This window comes from Rhinolophus sinicus, chromosome 14 (assembly GCF_057876585.1).
Source record: "Rhinolophus sinicus isolate RSI-liver-muscle chromosome 14, RSI-T2T, whole genome shotgun sequence".
NCBI lineage: Eukaryota > Metazoa > Chordata > Mammalia > Chiroptera > Rhinolophidae > Rhinolophus > Rhinolophus sinicus.
The window spans coordinates 148,132,328-148,152,675 of record NC_142514.1 but is presented as its reverse complement, the minus strand read 5'-3'; the positions used below and the strand labels follow the sequence as shown (position 1 = coordinate 148,152,675).

At 49.9% G+C, this 20,348-nt stretch overlaps 1 protein-coding gene and 1 non-coding gene across 2 annotated transcripts in view; both read left to right on the top strand.

Moving 5' to 3' along the window:
* GALNT18 (polypeptide N-acetylgalactosaminyltransferase 18) overlaps positions 1-20,348 on the top strand; it is a 311,162-nt gene that overhangs the window by 29,664 nt on the left and 261,150 nt on the right. The window lies entirely within an intron of this gene.
* On the top strand, positions 8,164-8,310 carry LOC141572549 (small nucleolar RNA SNORA57). Its single transcript, XR_012497874.1, has one exon. It is a non-coding gene; the product is annotated as a small nucleolar RNA SNORA57 (small nucleolar RNA).

The following is a 20,348-nucleotide window of genomic DNA, read 5'->3' as shown; positions in this document are numbered from 1 at the left end:
ATGCAAACGAATTATAGTTTCCAAAACAAAACGTTACCGAGAAGAGTGGCTTTGTTTTGTGTTTTCACGACTCACTTTACTATCTGGCTTGATAGAAGAAAGCTAGATACGCGTATCTGCTTCTGCATTCGTTCTGCTACAATGTGTTATTTTGGTTGAAGTGTATAAAGAACATTCTTCTTCACATGGATATGTAGATGGAAAAGGAGGAGTATTTTCATACAATTTTCAGATAATTGTAGATATTCTTCTTTGATATACGCCCAAACCGGGACACGTGGTAGGTTTTCAGAGGCTACCAGTAGTTGCCATGTGGAATCTGAACCTATGATGTGGAATCTGAAACTATGTCAATAAGCTCTTTGCATTCTGTTACATTGAAATCTACTGATCTGTCTTGTACTTTTAAGCTTGTATCTTTTACCCAAGCATGATTTTGTAACACTGCACTGTGCATTTGGAAAAGATAAGTTTATGAGATCTAAATGTTGTTATGTGTGTCATACAGCATACAGCATACTGAATGTTTATCATACAGTTTATCATATCATATGTTTATCATTTCATCAAAAATTACTTTCGTTAATATGCCCTTTGATCTCATCAGAAGTCTTTAAGTATATTGAGAAGCAGTCAAGCTCCTCGTGGTGGGTGCAAGTTTTCCAAAATTCTAATTTTTGCTAAAGAGCTTAAATTTTATCATGGGGATAAAATTGCTATCAGTAATTTCCCTTGGATTGACAAGTTCACGTCTTTCGTTTATGAGAATTCCCAACTTTGAATAATTATGGTCTGTCAGTTGGTCTTTCAAGTAAAAACAGTGTTCCATGAAAAAAGTGGCCAGTTCAGTTTGAAACTCAAACACTCATACACTTTTTCCTCAAGACAACCATCATGCTTGAATCTACAGCAGGCGTGCTTTATGTGTGTATGTGCTTATTGCTATTACTGAATAATAGGGAGAATTTACACTATGGCTCTTTGGTTTCGCTTGTTTGGACTCCACCGTCCCCAGGAATCTCAAGGAGCAAACGACCGTCTGGGTGTTTTACTCTAGGCTTTCCTTTCAGTCCTTATATGATCAGACGTGTTTCTCTGCACTCTGCCTGCCCTGAGTGCAGAGGGCAGTAGGCCCCGCCAAATGTCTTGAGGACAGGCACCCGCTCTGTCTCATGGCATCTGCCATCAGCTTTCCATCCATCAGTAATCCGGTGTCTCCAAGCTTCCTGTTGACTTTGACTTACTTTTTTAAGACTGTAAAACACAAGCTGTGCCCTTGTGTTTGTGAGTTTGTTTTTATTTTTCCCCTTTCCTGGATATAACTTCTGGGTCTTTCCTGGCAGAGCACCGTGTCTGTCCCTGAGCTTCCTTTCCTGTCCCTAACTCTTGGCAGGACAGTTTGCTTTAATTTTATTGCCTCTGGCCACTTGTCCTGCCTTTTGGAACCAAGTTCCTGGAATTCAAGGGCCACTTCTCCTATTTCCTCTTTTTGCTCTCTCTGTGTGACCTCTTTTTTCCTCTCTTCCTGGTCAGACTCTTCAAAGCTTAAAGTATTTCTAGCCAGCCCCCCCACCCCCCGCACCCCCCCCAATAATTTGGTTCATCTCTATTTCATTGAGTGTGACCTTGTGCTTTCATTTTGTGGAGAACTGTTAACTTGCCCAAGACCAAAATTCACTTATTGGGGTCTTATATTGGTGTTGAGACCAATATGCCCCTTGGAGACAGGACAATGCCTTGGGCAGCTTCATCTCTCCCCCCAGGTCCAGCTAATGCCCGCACATTGTAAGGATTCACCCACCACTGGCTGAGAGCATGTACGTTGCCAGGTTGGCTTTTGCTTTACTAAAGGAGATTTCAGCATTTTCCATATATGGTCAGGGATTTGGAAATGTCTTGGTGTGTGACCTTCTGAAGGTCTGCCTTTGAACGAGTGACATCTCATAGGACCTCTGGTCTTTTGATGTCCTACCTTTGGGGAATGAGATGTAAATGTGTCCTTTGCTGGTGCCACGTGGAGAAGAATTTAGTAGCTACAACCTTTTTCATTTATTGATTAAACCTAGCTTTCATGTGCTTTTCAGCCAGAAACAGAGCTAGCAATCTTTTTACCCTCTGAATTTTATTTTGGCCTATGGATTCTGATAGTTTGCGTTTACTCATTCATTCAATACATACTAATTGAATACCTACTATGTGCTAGGCATTGTGTGAGACGCTCTGGAGGACACAGAGGCATCGAATGGTCATCATCTGTTGGGGGATATGATATGTGCATACAGAGAATGAGCCTGCAGGAGGACCAGGTGCCAGGAGAAAGAACCCAATAGATGGTCCTGCAAAGAATGAAAGAACAGAGGCAGATTTGGCTGTATCTTCCCGGACTAGAACCGAGCAGGAGACCCCTCTCTCAAGCCTAGATCTGTGATGCTTTGGAAAAATCCCCTCATAGAATGACACATTGAATGCAACTTCTCGGCAAAGAGCTAGAAAGCACCATGATTTTGCTGGCCCTCATGGCTTCTGCAGAAGAGCCTGTGAACACCCTTTCTGAGGGGTGTGTGGGCAGGGCTTACAGAGAGGCCAGTCAGTGCCTTTCAGGTTGGGATATAAAGTAACATGGGGGACAAGATGGCTCAAGGATATCCCAGACCTTCCTGCCCAGGCCCATGGTGGCTGCATCTTCAGAGGTGTGTGGCCGGGATGAGTGTGGAGAAGGTGGTGGGGGCGCAGCTGACAGGGGTGTCTGTTCTCCACGTAGCAGTCAGGGTGGTCTACTAAAAACATAATCAGATCTGGTCTTGTGAAAGCACACTCTTCTCAAAGCTCTGGAATGGTTGTTCATTATATGAAGAATAAATCTCACCTTCTTTAATGGGACCTCGAAGGGTGTGGTAGTGAGTTTTCTGCTAGGTTGTGCTGAGTGATACCTCAAAGGCTTTCTACCCCAAAGGTGTATTTCTTGTTCACACTGAATGTCAGCCCTGCTTCAATGATTTCTGCATTCCGGGACCCAGGCTAAGGGAGCAGCAATGGCCAATCATACCGTGCTTCCCCGAAAATAAGATGTAGCCGGGCCGTCAGCTCTACTGCGTCTTTTGGAGCAAAAATTAATGTAAGACCTGGTATTATATTATGTTATGTTGTACCTGGTCTTATATTATAGTAAAATAAGACCGAGTTTTATATTAATTTTGCTCCAAAAGGCACATTAGAGCTTACGGTCTAGCTAGGTCTTATTTTCGGGCAAACATGGTACTGTCTCTTAAAGCGTCACCTTGAAGTGGCGTACGTCACTTCTGCTTATATTGCACTGGCCCGTGTAGGTGCCATAGCCACTCGCTGTGGGGCTGGATGAGTAGTTGCCACCAAATAGCACTGCAAGTCGCAGAGCAATAGATAGGCATGTTTAATCCTCTTACAGGAGGGTAGCAAAGAACTGGGAGCAGTGACACCCCCCACAGTGGCCCTTTGCTCTGCGGCCCTGCCCCCCCCTTCCCGCACTCTCTCTAGCTGCCCATTCTGCTCGAGCCCCGTCCGCCTGTGCACTTCCTTAGGCATGCCAGCTGTGTGCCTGCTGCCTCAGGGCCTCTACCCGGGATGCCCACTTCTTTGCACGGCTCCTTGTCATGTCATTCAGCCCTTTGCCCAGATCTCACCTCAGAGAGGCTTTTTCTGACAACTTTCCTCCTCTGTACCACTGTCTCTGCTTTGTTTTCCTTTGTACACGTGTGAGCACCCGAGATGACTTGATGTATCTGTTCATTTGTTGTCTTTCTCTTTCAGTAGACTTGTAACTGTCAAGGGCTCAGGGACTTGGGCGGCCTGTTCTTCTCAGCAGCTCATCTACCAGGATGTCTGACAGCTGGGAGGCTTTCAGAAATACATGTGGAATGAATGGCTGCTCACCTGTAGGACAGTCAAGTCGGTCCCAAGGCAGACCGGCTCCTGACATGTGGGGCTGAGGGTAGCAGCCCGTCTGGGAATAAGCACAGGTCTCCAGTCAGCCTGGATGCTTCTGTCCTGCTGAGCATGACACGGCCACACGCCTTCTTTTTAGGCAGATGTCTGGGGGCTTCCCGAGTCCTCTGCTAGCCTAGGCAGGAGAGGCAGCTGGATCCGGCAGTTGTAAAGCACCCAGTCAGTAGCGGCCCCTGTTGAATTAACAAGGGGCTGCACCTTCGGCAGCCCTGCTCTGTGTGACTGCTTTAGGTGACCTGGGCTTGAGGCTGGGTTGCTGTGTGCATGTGGGAGAGGACAGCTGGGTGGGTGACGAGGACAGCTGGGTGGGTGACGAGGACAGCTGTGCCTGTTTCTGCCTGGATCAGTGTTCAGACCCAAGTAGCAGGGAAGTTAGTAACTGTTACAGGTGGGCAAGGGAAGCAGAATATCCCCAGAAGGCAGGAATGGCACACGACTGACACCTGGCTCTGTTTAGAACCCCTTTGTTCCCAGATGAAAAATGAATGTCATATTAGAGCCAGTGGGACTCAGCGCTTCTCTGACAGGAGGAGCAAACAGCCAGAAAGCCAGGCCTTCCTGGGTCCTGCTTCTTGCCCTGGCCTCCCCCTCTGCCCTGTACTTGCCCCCTGGACCTGTGCTTATACTTACCCAGCACCAGTGTGGGCTGTGCTACTTGACTCCCAGCCCTCCAGCTTTGTCTGCCCCTCAGGCTTCAAGCACTTCTGTCCTGTGGCTTTGACCTTAGGAAAGATAAGGCCCTTCTAGCTGCTGCAGCTGGAACTCAGCAAGCCTGCTTCCCTTGGGACACCAGCAAATAGACTAAACTCATGCAGCACATAAATTGTCTTCGTCAATCTCTCTCTCTCTCTCTCTCTCTCTCTCTCTCTCTCTCTCTCTCTCTCTCTCTCTCTCTCTCTCTCTTTCATGCAGGGTGGCATGCGGGATCTCTAGTCCTGCTCCCTGCATAAGAACGCAGGATATGGTGAGGCCAAAAAGGAACATCCATGGAGCCATAGATAGGGGAGTCATACCACTATATTCTCGCTGGCGGCTGGGTTGGAGATACAGGAAGCAGGAGCCACACTGTCCGCAACCCGCTGTCTTAACTGCAATCCGCACTTATTAGCTCAGCCACCATCTTCTTGCCAGCCCCCATTTTCTGCTAGCGTAGCCACGGCAGTTATATTAGTGGCCAATGGCTCACTGGTTACAGCTGACGGCCAACTAGCCACAGCTGATGGCCATCCAATCACAGTTGATGGCCATTTACTACCCAAGCCAGCACCTTTCCATGTGAGGCCGAGAGCCTGGAAACTACTCTCCTGGCTCTGTCCCCACACTCTCTCTCCAAGGGGCTGCTTCAGGATGGCACCATGAAGGGGGATACAATCTTTGGTGGTTTTCGCTAGGATCCCCTTGTGCTGGAGGAAGGTAAAGGTCACGGAAGCCCCAATGTGGCCTTTTCAGTGTGGTTGTACTGTCCAGAGGAGGATGGAAATGACCCCTGATCCTGTAGCTGTAACAGGCAGTGGAGATGCTTATCAGCAGGTAGAGAGTCACTCACCCCCTGCCCTTATCCTTGCTGAGCCCAGGAGGGAGTTTGGTCCACATTCGGTCAGGGGGAGAGATGGCCCTGATACGGGTGACGCTGAGTGGGAGCAGGGTCACTGGTCTCTGGAAGGTGCTGGTGTGGCCGTCTGGGCCGTCCTGACTAGTACCTGTTGGGTGTTCTGCTTGGGTAGTGCCCTTCTTGGTCCATATTAAATATTTTGCATGTTACTTTCGTGTGGAGGTCTCATTAACCTGTAACCTCCTCCAGTGGCGGAACTGTCTGGCCATAGAACTGTAGGTACTTGAACTTGAAACATGTGTCAGAGTTTAGTAGCAGAATGGGGAAGGGAGGGCTTCTAAGTTGAGGCAACAGCCTCGGCAAAGGCCCAGAGGCATGAGAAAGCCTGGACTATTTAGGGGTTAAGAGTCCAGGGGGGATTGTTTTATGAGAGCTTTTAGGAAGAAGATCCCAGAGTTAGGCCTCAGAGTGGAGGAAGAAGAGCAGGATGGCAGCTTCCTCAGCCTTCAGCGTCAGTAACTGATGAGATTTGACCTGAGCCTGCCACGGTGCTGTCACAAAGGTCTTTCCCTGCATCTTGGGAACAGACTGGAAAACCTGGATCCAAACACAATGTGACATGCTGAACGTAGGTTACATGGGGAGTTAGTAGTAAAGCCAGAGTTACTGATTGTTGAATGCCTCTGTTTCAGAGACATCTCCGTATCTATCTATCTATCTATCTATCTATCTATCTATCTATCTATCTATCTATCTATCTACCTACCTACCTACCTATCCTGTGTCTTACTGTCTCTCTAATCCACTTACTCTCCCCTTTATTTTCTTGCCCAAAGCTGAGTGACACAAACTTTCCATCTTCTAAACTCCCTCCACTGCGGCCTCCCTTTCATCACTGTAGGAAACCCACCATACTGAGGGTGTGGGGGGCATCTTTTGTTGAATTCTCAGGTCCTATGAAGCCATTTCACAGGTGAAATTACTGAGTCACACCTCAGCTAGGGGCTGGATACAGACCCAGGGTGTTAAAGCTGCATCTTGACAATCTTCTTCCTGCTGTGCTCCCAGGATGCTCTCCTCACTGGAGCAGGGTTAAATGTGGGAATTTGTTCTTGAGCATTGTAGGGCTTAGCACATTGATTTCTAAAATCACCTATTGGCATGGCTTCACAGCACACAGGAGTGGGCTTAATAGTTTATTTAGAAAGAGACACATTATCAATTAATCTTAATCACCCCTGCTTTTTTATTGCCCCTCCCACATTGGAGCTCTGGGAGTCAGTTCCAAAGCCCTCATCTCATGTCCCTGGTTTCTGATTATGCCCTATGAGGCCATGGGGGACCTTGGAAGTGAATCAAGGGCTGTGGCCTGATGGGTACGGGGTAGGGACAGAGACCCCAATGCAACCCTCGCTTTGTCCTGAGCTGCTCTGCTCTGTCTGTATTATATATTGAGAGTCACATAGTTTATTGGGCACGTATCTCATGACTACAACAAGTTTGGAAATCACTGGAGTGGGCAAGCCACGTAGCTCGGCCATGTGGCCTGCTTCCTGTCACCTCTAAGCCCTGGCGGAGCCTAGAGAGGTGGAAGCAACTGCGCCTCAACTCAGCACTCGCTGGAGCCAGCTGTGGGCAGACCAGGGTGGTCCCATGCCATGGCGGCGGAGCAGGACGCTTCCTCTGTCATCATTTCCACTTGGCCAAACATAGGCCCAGACTCACGTTTCCCCCCACTGAGATTGTGTCTGACTACAGCCAGGTCCCGGCCACTGCATATCTGCTGAGATGCCGCTGGCCAGGAAACTCAAGCTGCGCTCATGGCTGGGTATAGCTCCGGAAGGGGCCCGTCCCTCCCCCAGATGTCCCGTGATGCTGCCCTCACCTCCTTCCTTCCTGACGCCCCGGGCAGAGGGAGGACACCCCATCCCTTTTGGATCTCCAGGGAGCCAGTTGGTCCAAGCCTCAAGTTCTTTGCTGTTGACATAGTCCTTTCAGTTTCCAAGAAAGCACAAAGCATCAGAAGGCTAATCTTAGGAACTGGCTGGTAGGGGGAGGTTGGTTGGGATTGCACTTTCCTGTCTTCTCCACTTCACTGCTTATGTAGCCAGAGTCCTGGAGGAAAGCAGTGGCGGCAAGGAGAGGACAGCCCCCATCTGTCCTGCACACAGGAGGCCCAGGCCTGCCTGCAGCACGCAGCCCTTACTCCCCCTCACCTCCTGACTCCAGGAGGTGGGGTCTCTTCCTGAGATGCCCTGTTGCCTTTTCCTCTTTCTTTAAAAGCCAAGCAATAAATCCATCCTGGTGAAAGAAGGGATAAAAGGGAAACCTCTCCTCAATTGGCTCAAGGCCATTGCACACATTACCAGGTGCACTCAAGCTGCAGTTTAATTTTTAATTAAAGTTCTTTCTTCCGCCAGGAAAGCTGAATATTGGGCTAGTGTTCTGTCACTTGAAAAGGATGTTTTGGGGAGCAGTTACAAGCAGAGAGTGAGGAGATCATTTGACTTACTGAGTTTGAGTATCTTTCCTTTTTATGCCTTTTCGTTGCCCCTCCTATGGATCCGTTTTCTTAGCCAGTGACCTGTGGAAGCGTCTGCCCAGAACCCTCATAAAAACCAAAGGCTGACCCTCCTCTTCGTGGTGGGGATCAGGTGTGCAGTCTCAATCCCCGTAATGTACGGAGGCAGGGAAAGGGCCCCGTCACCCTTGGCGTCATGTCTTCGGTGTTGGCTGCTTCCAATCCGCTAGTGCAATCCCCGTGGGCCAGGACACGAGGAAGAGGAAAAACAAAATACCAAAGGCTGGTAGGGTAGCCTGGGCTCACCCCCTCGTGGTCCTCGATTCCATGGCCCAGGGGTGTCCTTAGCCTACACAGGATTTGGCACGTTCCAGGGCCCATCTCGGAGTCTCCTCCATGTCTGGCTGTGGCCTGTGCACCTGTGGTCTCTGCTTTGCCCCAAGTCAACGCTGGCAAGAAAAACCTTACCTCAGCAGTCTCACCTGAGGCGGGCATAGCACCTTCACTTTAGGGGATATTGGAAAGGCTGTGGGGATGGTTACATCCTGAAGTCCAAGCCTTGCTTTTCCTTCTCCCAAATGGCCCGTCTTTCCCTTCATTGTATGCGGCAGTTTCCTGCTTCCTGGAAGCCTCGGCTACCCCCCCAGCACCTAAGCCCTGTTTTTTCACTTATTTATGTACTTCCCCAGCCAAGGATCTTCCTGACAAAGATACTCGCTCCCTCGGGGGCTAGTGGAGAGCTCATCTACATCCCCTTTCTACTAAGATAAAGTTTCCATCTCCAAATCATTCAGCATGTCTGGCTTCTGGGTGTGGAGCCCAGGATTCTGTGGGCTTCACATAGACCCCTTGGGTCAGAGGGGAGAGAGTGTGCACATACCCCTTACCAGTGACACTGCCTCTAATGAAACAGAAGCTGGAAGGGGCAGGGTCTTTGAACTGTTGGGGGATGTGAATGGCATCTTTTTCTGGCATTCGGTGGTCTTAACTCCTCATATGCCAGGCAGTTTCCAGAGAGTGGGCAGCGAAGGGTCAGAGGGCGCCTGCCCAGGAGTAGGGCTGGATGAGCAGGGCTGCCCCGCGTTGGGGCGAAGCTCCATTCTGTGGCCGGGGGCGACGCGTGGTTCAGTGGTTCGCAGTGGTCTTCCTCAGGACCCGGTGGATGTGGAATGGAAAGGTGATGGTAACAAGCAGAATAACGGCTAACGCTGCCGTGTGCTTGGCACGAGCCAGGCGCTTGCTGAGTGCAGCCCAGCCGTCATTTCATTTAATCCCCACCAGCTGTGCGGTCAGTTTCATCGTCTGCATTTTACAGGCGAGGACACTGAGCTCAGGCTACACAGCCGGTCGGGCATATTGTGCGTTCTCAATAAATGTAGATGTAACTTTCAACATTTCAGGCCAGTGTCACATTTCCTCCTCAGAGGAGTGACCACAATGGTAATGTTTTTGTTCTAGAATGGTTGGTGACTTACAAACAGAGTCCCTTACTTAGCTAAGTGGCTCACTTTCCTTTCTCCCTCTTCTTTCCTTGTCTTCCTGCCCCTCATCCCTCCTCCTTTGTATCATTCATAGCATCTGTTGTTTGCCAGACACACTGTGCTGGGTGCTGGGAGGATGTGAGGATGGAGGGAGCCGGTCTCATCCTCCAGGAATTCATGGCCTCCAATAGAAGGTAACCGGGCAGGAATTTCAAGGCATGAGAACTACATTCAATTTTTGCCCCCAAAGTAACTTTGAGGTCATCTTCTCAAATGAGGAAACTGAGGTTTCAGGAAGGAGAAGAGACTGGGCCCAGGGTCTGCCAACTCACCTGCAGTCTCTTTGCCTCCGCCTGTTCGGGTGGGAGAGGCAAGAGGGAGAGTCTTGCCTTGGACGAGCAGGAAAAGCGTTGGTGGAGCAGACCCTTGACCTGGGCCTTGCACGTGGTTTAGAATTTTGGCAGGCAGAGGTGTGGGGTAGGAGGGGCGTGCCAGGAAGAAGGACAGCTTGAGCGCAGGCGTGGCAACCTAAAAGCAGAGGCTGGTCCAGGGACGGCGAGTGGCTCTGGAGTAGGGAAAGGTGACTTGAGGGCCTCCCAGAAACTGCGTGACCATCCAGTGGCTCGCAGACGCCGTGGATTAGCTTCCACCCTCCGATGCCCTGCCAGGAATTAATTGCCTGCATGGTAACAAGCTTGGACCCTGGATACCAGGCCAGCTTAAATAAACCTCTTTTAAATGTTGGATTTATGACGCATTTTACATAATAGTAGCAGTAACTAGACTGGGCACATGCTAGATAGATGAACCCAAATACTTAAAGAAACCTGGTTCAAGAATGCCGGTGAAAAACACCTCCCGATAAATCATGGCTATTAATTTGCATGCTTCTGGTCTGCCAGGCTGGAGCAAACAATTCCTCAGCCTCCCGGGAGTGGTGAGCAGCAAGCCTTTATAAACTCTCAGAGTAATTTATCCTAATGCTTCTGCTTGTCCTTGCTTTCCTAACGTGGCTCCCTTGCTGGGAGGGATCTGAATTGGCTCCATCTGTTTTTATGGCTCGTCTGGTCGTCCCGCAGAAGGAAGTTCCCTTTGACATCGGCCCCTGCCTGCACCCAGAGTGCCTTCGGCTTCCTTTGAGCCATCTTGGAAAGTGCTCGGTGCTGGTGGGCAGACTTTTTATGACATGAGATAGACTTTGACCCTAAGTAAACCTCATGTGACATCCTGGTGGCCATGATGCTGTGGGTTCCTTTAAGTGGGTGAAAGGCCAAGCCAGAAGCTGGGACTGACGGCTTCTGGAGGATGTGACATCATGCGGGATTAGCCCGTTTGGGTATGGTCAGGAACTGAAGGAGGATCTTCTGTTTTGATATTTTTAAGATAAAGCAGGATTATACAAAAGTTCAGGACTATCTGTCCCAATCAGGTCTTTAATGCCAAGCCGCAGGGAAGGCTCACCCACCATGTCCTGAGTCTTCCAACTCTCTCTGCTTCCCCAGTCTGAGGAAGCAGATGTGATCAGCTTTCTGGTCCTGGCAGGGCCCGGGGGTCCTTTGCAGCCTTCAGAAACCATTTGCTTCCTCTGGCCCCTCCTGTAAAATGGGGGCCCAGTTGTTTTGTCTGACTTGGGTGGCCGTTGTCCTATGGGGAGGCCGTTTCCCAAGCTGATACCACAGGCAGCCATTGGGAAAGGCGGCCTCCCTGTCAGTCACTCGCTGTGGAGCGTGTTCTGTGATCAGTGATCTTCCTCTCCCGTGAGGGACAGGAAGCCACACCCCAATAATTGATTTGCTTAGATTCTCCTCTGCTGTTGAAAGACCGTCTGGTATCACTTGGAGAGCTCAGGCTCAGGGGCCTAGGTTTGAATCCCAACTGCACCTGGAACTAGCTGGAGACGCGGGGAGCCAGCCCGATCTCCTGAGCTCTCTTTTCTAAGATGAGAATCTTGAAAGAATGCGCCAACCCTTAAGGTCATCATGAGCACCAAATGAAAGGGTGTGTAGAAAGCCCCACAACAGCACCTCGGACAGTGGGGTCAGCCCGCCAGCCTGGATGCTTCGTGAGGGGGAGGCCACCTTCACGGCGTCTCTGTGCGCTGTGCGCATGCAGGGGTGTCTTCCTAATGGATTTACTGAGGCAATGACTAGGATGAAAAGTAGGACACAGGACCTCCCTTTCAGTCACACAGAACACTTGGTGTAGAGAAAACTTGTCCTCGCAACATCTAAGCCTTTCCCCTAGGAGTCGAAAGATTTGTTCACGGCAGCTCCTGGTTCTCCATCAGCTTTTGCTGACCCAGCCAAGCTGTCTTCCCAGGCAGGCTGAGGTTGCTGGGGACGTGCGGGGTCGAATAGCACTCCCACCTCCCTCTTTCCCTTCCCCTTCTCGGAGCTTCAGGTTCTGCCTCTGTAAATTGGGGTAACAAAACGCAGGCTGGCATGGTGGTGGTGAATCTTGAATAATATCATCTCTGAGCAAGTTTCCGGTACTAAGTCGTGCTCTATGAATGGTGGCTTTTCATCTTGGCCTGACCCTTCGAGGTGGGCACACCTGCCTTAGCATAAGGCTGACACCCCTTTTCACCTCGTCTTCTCAGCCTGGTCAGGAAGTCCTCTGTGGAGGTGCTGGGCCGGGCTATGTGTGGAGCTAGGCCCATCTGCTTGCTGGCCCTGGGACAGCTCAGTTAGTGTCTCTGAGACCCAGGTTTCTCACCTGTACAATGGGCTAAGAAAAAGCCCTGCTTCATGGGGCCACTGCGAGGGTTTTAAAAAATGACAACTAGAAAGGGTTTTGTGTAGAGTTGGTGCTCAATAAATGGTAGCATCCTCTCCTTTTTGTCAAATGTACAAGCGTAAGGGGCTGTTGTTTTAAGAATTCTTCTCAATATTTTGGGCTTCCGGACTAGGCAATTCAAAATGGCAGCCTGTGCCCCAGTTGGGGTTGTTCCTGTCATTGTGTTTTCCTTCTTTCCCATTAGCAGAAATGGGTGCCTGCTGCTGCCCCGCTGACAGGGTCACACGTCTGTGTTCCTTGTCCTCCCGTGGAAGGGTACAGGCCAGCCGTGTTTAATGTTCAGGGTTCCTCCTGTCCCATCCCTCAGGCTCAGATCTCATACCTTGGCCCTGTCAGTGGGCTCCATCTCTGGGCACACAGCTCGCTGTGGCATCCCAGGGCAGAGGGGCAGGGCAGGGACCCCGGCATGAACAGACACCTTCACAGCCTGCAGCCCAGGCAGACACTACCGCCCACAGGTTAAGTAGGAGCTTGTGGACACGCAGGTAAAGAAAATGGTCGCTTTAACACAGCAGTTTTTTTTCCAGGTCATTGGATTTCTTTCTAGATTGAATAACCTCATTACGTATTATGGGCTCTGTAGAGTAAGTCTGTTTGAACTGAATTGAACTATTCTTTGTCATGATATTATGTTTGGCCTGCACACAGTTAATTGACAAGTGGTTGCCAAAGCCAACATAACCCATTGCAAAGGGCCCCTGGGGACTGGGTTGATCCAAAACTTGTGCAGCACCCCACCCTCCACAGCCCATTCTCACGGCCCAGGGAGAGGCACCTGTCACCAGAGGAACCTGGAGTTCACCTGGTACTTCCTCTGACCTTGATCTGACCTCGTCATTGAGAGGACTGGAGCCTTGGCGGGGCTTCTGGAAACACAGGGGCACAAGCTCAGGGGGTGGCACTGATTTTAAAGATCTATATCACCAAATAACCCTGTTTCCTAGCACGCTGAGGAAAGGCAGTGCAGACTCATAGGTTCCTGCTCTGCCACACAGAACCAGGGGTTGATTCTCCAAAGACATGTCCTTGGAACCTTTCCTTTTTGTGTTCTAAAGTTGCCATATTGGTGGTGGCTACACACATGGGCCACAGATCAGTCTGCCTGGATTCAAATCCCGACTCTGACACTCACTAGCCTTGTGCTCTTGGGCAAGCAGCTACATTTGTTTTAAGCCTCAGTTTTCCCATCTGCACAATGGAAGTCCGCAAGGAGGAAAAGAGCTTGGTATGTTCAAGAAACGTAGGGTGCGAGGGGAAGGAGACCAGCTGAGGCTAGAATTGTGGGTAAAGGTGGGCTGAACTGCAAGGAGAGGCAAGGAGATGTGGGCAGTGGCAGGCCAGCCGGGGCGTGTAAGAAGGGAGGAGACCTACAGATCAGCAGTGTTAAAAGGCTGCTCTCACTGCATGTGGAGAATAGAGGGGGTGGGGGCCAGAAAGCAGCAGGGAAGCTGCTGGAGTGGTTCATGGTGGACTCAGTCTAACACTCTGACACGTTAAATCTCATACTGTGTGCTCAGCCCAGTGCTAAGCTCTTTGGGGCAAAAACTGACCCATGAGATGGGGTGATCTCTTCTAGTCACAGTCCAGGGCTCCCCCTTACTTGGACTCTCAGCCCAGCGGAGCTACTTTACACGTCCTCTGCTCACAGCGGAGTCTAAGCCCTTTCTGTGTGTTTTCCCAGCCAAGAAAAGTCCAAGCTGCGTTTCCCATCACGCAGGCCCTTGCTTCCTGAGTAGCCTGCTCTGCTCATATCCCTCGTACATAAATCTCCTTGAACCAGAGTTTCTCTCTTTCCTGATAATTTCCTGTCTCCATGGACCAGCTTCTGTCTGGTGCAGTTAATCTCCTCTGGCTGCTCCAGCAACCTCATGCCCTGTTTTCTGGTCCCCACTTCTTGTCTCTGCCCTGCTTGCCTACTTACCAGCAACTGGAATGTGGGTCATGGTCACCCCTGGTTCTGCGCTGGTGTCCAGACCACTCCTTGTCTCATGGTCGGCGCTGATCCATGGAAGAATGGGTCTCGTCCCATTGAGTATTTTCACTCATTTCAGGTAGCAAAGTGTGCCTGGACAGATAGGAGGTGGCCCTTGGTGTCATGAAGGCCTGACTGTCAAGACTCTACCCTATTCCCCTGGGCTCAGAACATGGGTCAACCCACAGGGGCTCTGGGAAACCAGGAGGCTGTCCATCCAGACCCATGGCCTATAAGCTCCCTGAGACCAGAGTTTCCTAAAAGAATTCTGAGAGAATGTGGGAGCTACAAAAAGGGAGGGATGGGGGTGGGGTGGGGGTGGCAGTGGATGAGCATCAGAATTCCAATCAACAAATTCCCCAACAAAGTTCCACTCCCTGAGATAGTTTCCAGGGCACGTTGGCCATATAATGTGATCTAAAAGTATGACTCTCACTCAGAAAGACCCTTTTCCAGATGGGATGTTGGGCTTGGGGCAGGTGGTGGTCTTCCCAGGTACTCTAAGCAGAAGGTAATCCTCCAGGGGAAAGCTAAGCATGGGGCTATTCCCATAGCAGTGTCTCCAAACTGGTGGTTTTCTTTAGCCTTCTCATTCCAGTCACCTTGCAGCACTAGAGGCAGCTGTTATAGCTCTTAGTTGAGTTGTTCTGAACCTACCTCAGTCTATTCTTGCTTGTCAGTGAGTTGTCACTGGCTGCCCTTTGGGTGTTAGTAAACCCTTTACTACAGTGACCAGGAAGACGATGACCACGGAATGCACAAAAAGGTGGGGGCTTGGCAGGCTCCCAGAGCATCAGAGCTGGAAAGGCGCTCGGAGATCACCTGGTCAATGGTTTTGAAATGCATTTGTCATAGAATTCCTGGTCCAAATAAATCTTACCTGGAAACCTAATAAATCAGCAGATAAGAGCAGAACGGATGTGGCTGAAGCAGGACCTGAGGGTCCACTGGCCACAGGCCGCTTTTCACCTCAGCCAGGTATCTGCTGAGACCTCTCTGAGGAGCCCGGGGCTGGGTTTGAAAACCACTGATCGGTTCAGACAGAGCGACATGCCCAAGTCACCCAGGTCCTAGGAGGCTTGTGCTTTAAGGGGGTAAAACGGCCCAGGACTTGGCCTGACCTGGAGCCCAGCACCTCAGTGCCGTCTCCTGTATAGCGAGCTCCGTGTCTTACTCAGCGAGTAGCCATCAGCCCTTGGTGTGCAGCGCCTCCAGGAGAGGAAAGAGGTGGGGGAAATAGTCACTCTGAGATCCCCAGTAGTGCTGTTGAAGCATTAGGCCTTCTTTTCTTTCTCCCAACTAGAGTCATTGGCAGGAATGAGTCATGAACTAAGACACGGCTGGGAAGATTCACTCCTTAAGGAGTCTTCAATGTAAATGGATGGAAAATGAGTCACCGAGAAGGTGGGACCAGGCCTGGGCTTTGTTAGGTGGTGGGTAAGAGCCGTAGTATATGGGTGCAAAGAGCTGGTAGATTCCCAGAAGCTTACTTGCTACTCCTTTATTGGAGGGTGAGTAATGAGTTGTTGCTAAGTTTGGCTGCATAACAAACAGCCCCCAAATCTCAGTGCCTTACAAAACAAAGGTTTATTTCTTCCTTGTGTCGCATGTTGCCTATGCATTAACTGGGGTTCTGCTCCATATATTTTTCTCATTCCTCAACATGCCCATTTTATTGTAGCTGTGAAGAGCAAAAGGCTAAGCCAAATGGTACAGTCACGTTTAAAACTTCTGCTCAGATTTGGCACCCTTAATGTCTGCTCACATTCCATTGACCAAAACAAGTCACGTGGCACAGCCTGACAGCGGGGCAGGGTCCTTGTAAGTCACAAGGCAAGGGGAGGGAAGTTGCATAATTCTCTTCCAGACAAGGGTGAGGATTGTGAGTAATGGCAAATGAATGATATCTACCACAAAGGGTGTTTGGGGGGGGGATTGGTGGAAGATGTACAGGGCGCTTATATCCATAGGACATTGTCTTTGGAGATAGAAAGGCCCTTTAAGATCTCTGGGTCCTAGCTTTCGAAAGAGCTGAGAAAGTCTATGCCAAGTCTATGAGAGCTCTGGTGCCCAAGTAATACCATGCATCTCTTACGAGGGACTTCTGTTTTATTTCTCCTCCCAGAAGAGCGTATGGACCTGAGCTGGCTTGTAGATGTGTGTGTGATGCACGTTCCCTGGTGGAGCTGGCCAGGTTTGGTGCCCAGGGAGGCTCAGGGAGCACCCCTGACTGACATTGCTGTAAGGCCATGTTTCGCAGGGAGTTGGAAGGTGGGAGGCCTGGAATGGTCATTCATACTTCTCTCCCCTCCCCGCTTCCAGGAATTGTACATTCTGTACTTTATGGTGTTTGTATGACAGATGAAAAATCAAAACTGAAGCAGCTTGAGATACTGGGCCTCCAAACAACTGTACCTTCCCAGTGAAAATCAATGACTACTTTAATGGAGGTGATAGTATTTTTCATGGTATTGATTCCTAATAAGTCAACAATTAGGAAATCATTCTGCAGTGGGATCGTTGGCAATTCAGATGTGGGTTACTTGGGAAAGTGCTGCTGCCAACCTTTTTAACGGTGTCAGTGGCTCCTGGCTCAGCAGAAAGTGTCACACCAAGCACCTGTGGGTTCCAGGTGGCCTTGCATCACACATACAGTGCTAGAGACCTCCTTTCCTCAGCAGCTGCGCCCGAGTCCGTCTTCTGCAGGAAACCCCAGGATGGGGAGCTCTCATGGCTCTCAGGGCTGCTTGTTGTTCCACAGCTTCTGAGGCCAGTGTCAACAGGAAACCGGTCTCCAGGCTGTTGGGTGAGAAAAACAAGAATTCAAACAAAAAGGGGCCTGAGAAGGAGCCAAGAACCTGCTCTCATTTTTGCATTGAAATGACCGTTCTCTGGTTTTGCAGAACTAATCAAAAAGGCGAGGCACATGATCCGAAGTGAAGCTGCACCCACTTAGAAAGACAAGCTAGTGCTAGGTCAGGTGGGAGAGCCGGGAAGGATGGGAGTTCAGAGCAGCCATTCAGGAAGACCTTTTGTTCCTCAGAAGCGACTCACGTTTTCCCTCCAAGCTTTCAAACTAATATAGAAGATGCAAGATTAGTACAAGGGACATCCATATACCCTTCACCCGGTTTTACCATTTTTACCATCTTGTCATATCTCACATTTGCCATCTCTCTCTTTCTACAGATACTTATCTTTCTGAACTACTTAAGAATGCGTTACAGCCTTTATACCTCGAAATACGTCAGCATGTGTCTCCTAAGAACAACGACCTTCTCCTGCAGCACCACAACATGCTTACCACACTCAGGAACATCAGCATTGATACACTGCTATTATGTACAATCCTTCTTCATATTTCCCTGCTGGGCCCAGGGATGTTCTTTATAGCAGGGGTCGCCTACAGGGGCCAAATCCTACCCGCTGCCTGTTTTCATAAAAAAGTTTTCTGGGAACACAGCTGTGCTCAGTCATGTATGTATGGTTTATGGCTGTTTCTGTGCTACAGCTGCAGAACTGAGTAGTTGTGTCAGAAACTGTATGGCTCCCAAAGCCTGAAATATTTTACTCTCTGACCCTTTAAGAAAAAATATGCTAACCGGTGTATTAGCATGTTGTGTAATCCATGAGCCAGTCAGGGCTCATACTTTGCATACGTTTTTAATTTTTAAAAAATATGTGAATGATCCCTAATGTATGAACGTTCTTTATACGCAATGACAAGAGGCCCTCCGTTGGAATGTGAGCAGACATCAAATACGCCAAGTCTGAACAGAAGTTTGAGTTGTGACTAAGTGATTTGGCTCAGCCTCTTGCTCTTCTCAGTCACAGTAAAGCGGGCATGTCATGGAGTGAGAAAGTATGTGGGGCAGATGTCCCTTAGCCTGATGTCCTAAGACGCCGTGACCTGCTCCCTCCATCCTCATCTCCCCTCACTTCTCTATAAACGCTGGCTCTGTGGAACCGCTTGATGTAGTGACATGAAGTATTCATGCCCCATCTGTCTTTGTTCCTGCAGCTGCCTTTGTCTGGGACTCCTCTCCTTACTTTGTGTTTAAAGATTTAGAGCAAGTACCACCTTTTGGAAGCCTCCCATACCTTTCTCACTTCCCGTTCTCAAGACCCCTACCCACCATCTGGTTGTCTGAGCTCCTGCGGCCACTGGGTTTTCCACTATCAGAGCACTTATCACACTAGTGCACGGATGCGTGTTCTGTTGGTCTCACTAGTTGGTGGAGGCCTTGAGGACAAGGCCTGTGTCTTATTGATCTGCATCTCCTCGGTACCTAACATGAAGTCCTAACGTGCTCGGTCATTGTTTACTGAATGAATGAATGGGTTCTTAACTGGCTCACAGGCCTCTCTCTTATTCCCAGGGCTACCTCATGGGAATTCTGGCCCTCTCTTCCTCCAGCCTTTCCTCCCCAGCCCCCCAGTGTCTGCGATTGGGGTACTTACCCTCATGGTGGTTGATTTCAAAGTGGCCTTAGATCATTCTAACATAGGGACTGAAATGACAAGGGATGGAGCGAGGAGAGCCGGGCGGACTCCTGAGGCCACCAGCCCACCAGCTCCCTGCCTCCCCTCCACTGCTCCTTGGCAGCTGGGAGTCCCATTTCCACCCGTCACCCCTCTGTCCCAGGCTGGTCCGGCACTAGCGATGACTTTGAGTTGGGGCTGCTGGCCACTGCTGTGTGGCAGGTGGCGTTGGAGGGGACAGAGGGAGCACTGCGTGTGCTGAGCACGGTCTCACTTGATCCTCACAGATACCTGGGGAGACGAGGAGACGGCACATAGAAGTTAACGACATGGTCAGGAAGTGTCAGAGCTGGGACAGACTGGGAGCTGTGTATTTCCAAAGCTGCCTTTCCTATCTTCTGAAGTTTACCATGATTTCCCTTGGGAGGGGTGATGTGTTCCTGTCACCCCAAATTTGACCTCTGAAAGAACTTACTGTCTTAGGCAGTGTTAGAATTTGGGGTTAGGATCTGGAGCAGGGCTATCCAATAGAACTTTCTGGAATGATGGAAATGTTCTAGATCTGCTCTGTTCAGTACGGTATCCAGTAACTGTATGCTACTTATGACTATTTGAAATGTGGCTAGTGTGACCTATTAATTTTAATTAACATATTTAAATTTAAAGAACCAATATATGTGGCTACTGCTTCACGTATTAGGTGGTGCAGACTAGAGTAAATGTTGGTCAAGTTCATGCTGGGTAAATGTGCTGTATGGATTGGCTGGCTGGAGACTTCTCCTTGGGGTAGCATGGTTTTCCTAGAAAAAAAAATGGCATTAAATTCCAAAGTACTCGATGAGCAACCCGTTTGTTCTGGAATGGGTTCTGCCTGCATTGCCACCACTCTGATGATCAGTGATGGTTTTCAGATGTGCATTTGAGACGCATGAATCTCCTAACCCTCACACTAGGCGGAGGAAATGCATGGGGCCGTGGGGCAGAAAAGAAGGGTGATGTGGAAGACAGGACCCAGGGGACCTAAGCGGTGGGGCTGTGACGTGTTTCCTCTCGTTCTGTTCCTCCGCCTGCCTGCCCTGCGGTCCTTCTGTGCATCTGAGGATGCAGGGCTCCAAGTGAGTTACCAGCTGGAGTGGACAGCAGAGTATAGACTCCCAGGAATACGTCTGTCCTCTCAGGACCTAGAATGGGGTCAGGTGTGCTGCCTCGTAGCTGGGCTGTTCAGCGGGAGGCAGTAGAGCACACAGTTCACAAACCTGGGCTTTGGAGCCACACACGCCCTGGTGGTTAAAGCTTACAAGTTCTGTGACCTTGAGCGAGTTACTTCACCTCTCTGTGCTCAAGTTCCTCCAACTGTAGAATGGGGTTGATGTCAGTCCCTAGCTCATGGGGCTGTTGTAAGGGTGAAATGAGCTGGCGTGTACTTAGCACATAGCTTCCTCGGTCTTTGCTGGTTTGCGGGCGCTAGTACAGCCATGATGCGCCCAGTGTCAGGTCAGCATGACGTTTTATCTTCTACCCTCTGCTTTTTCTTTCATTTATTTTTTTCTCTCTCTTCCCCCG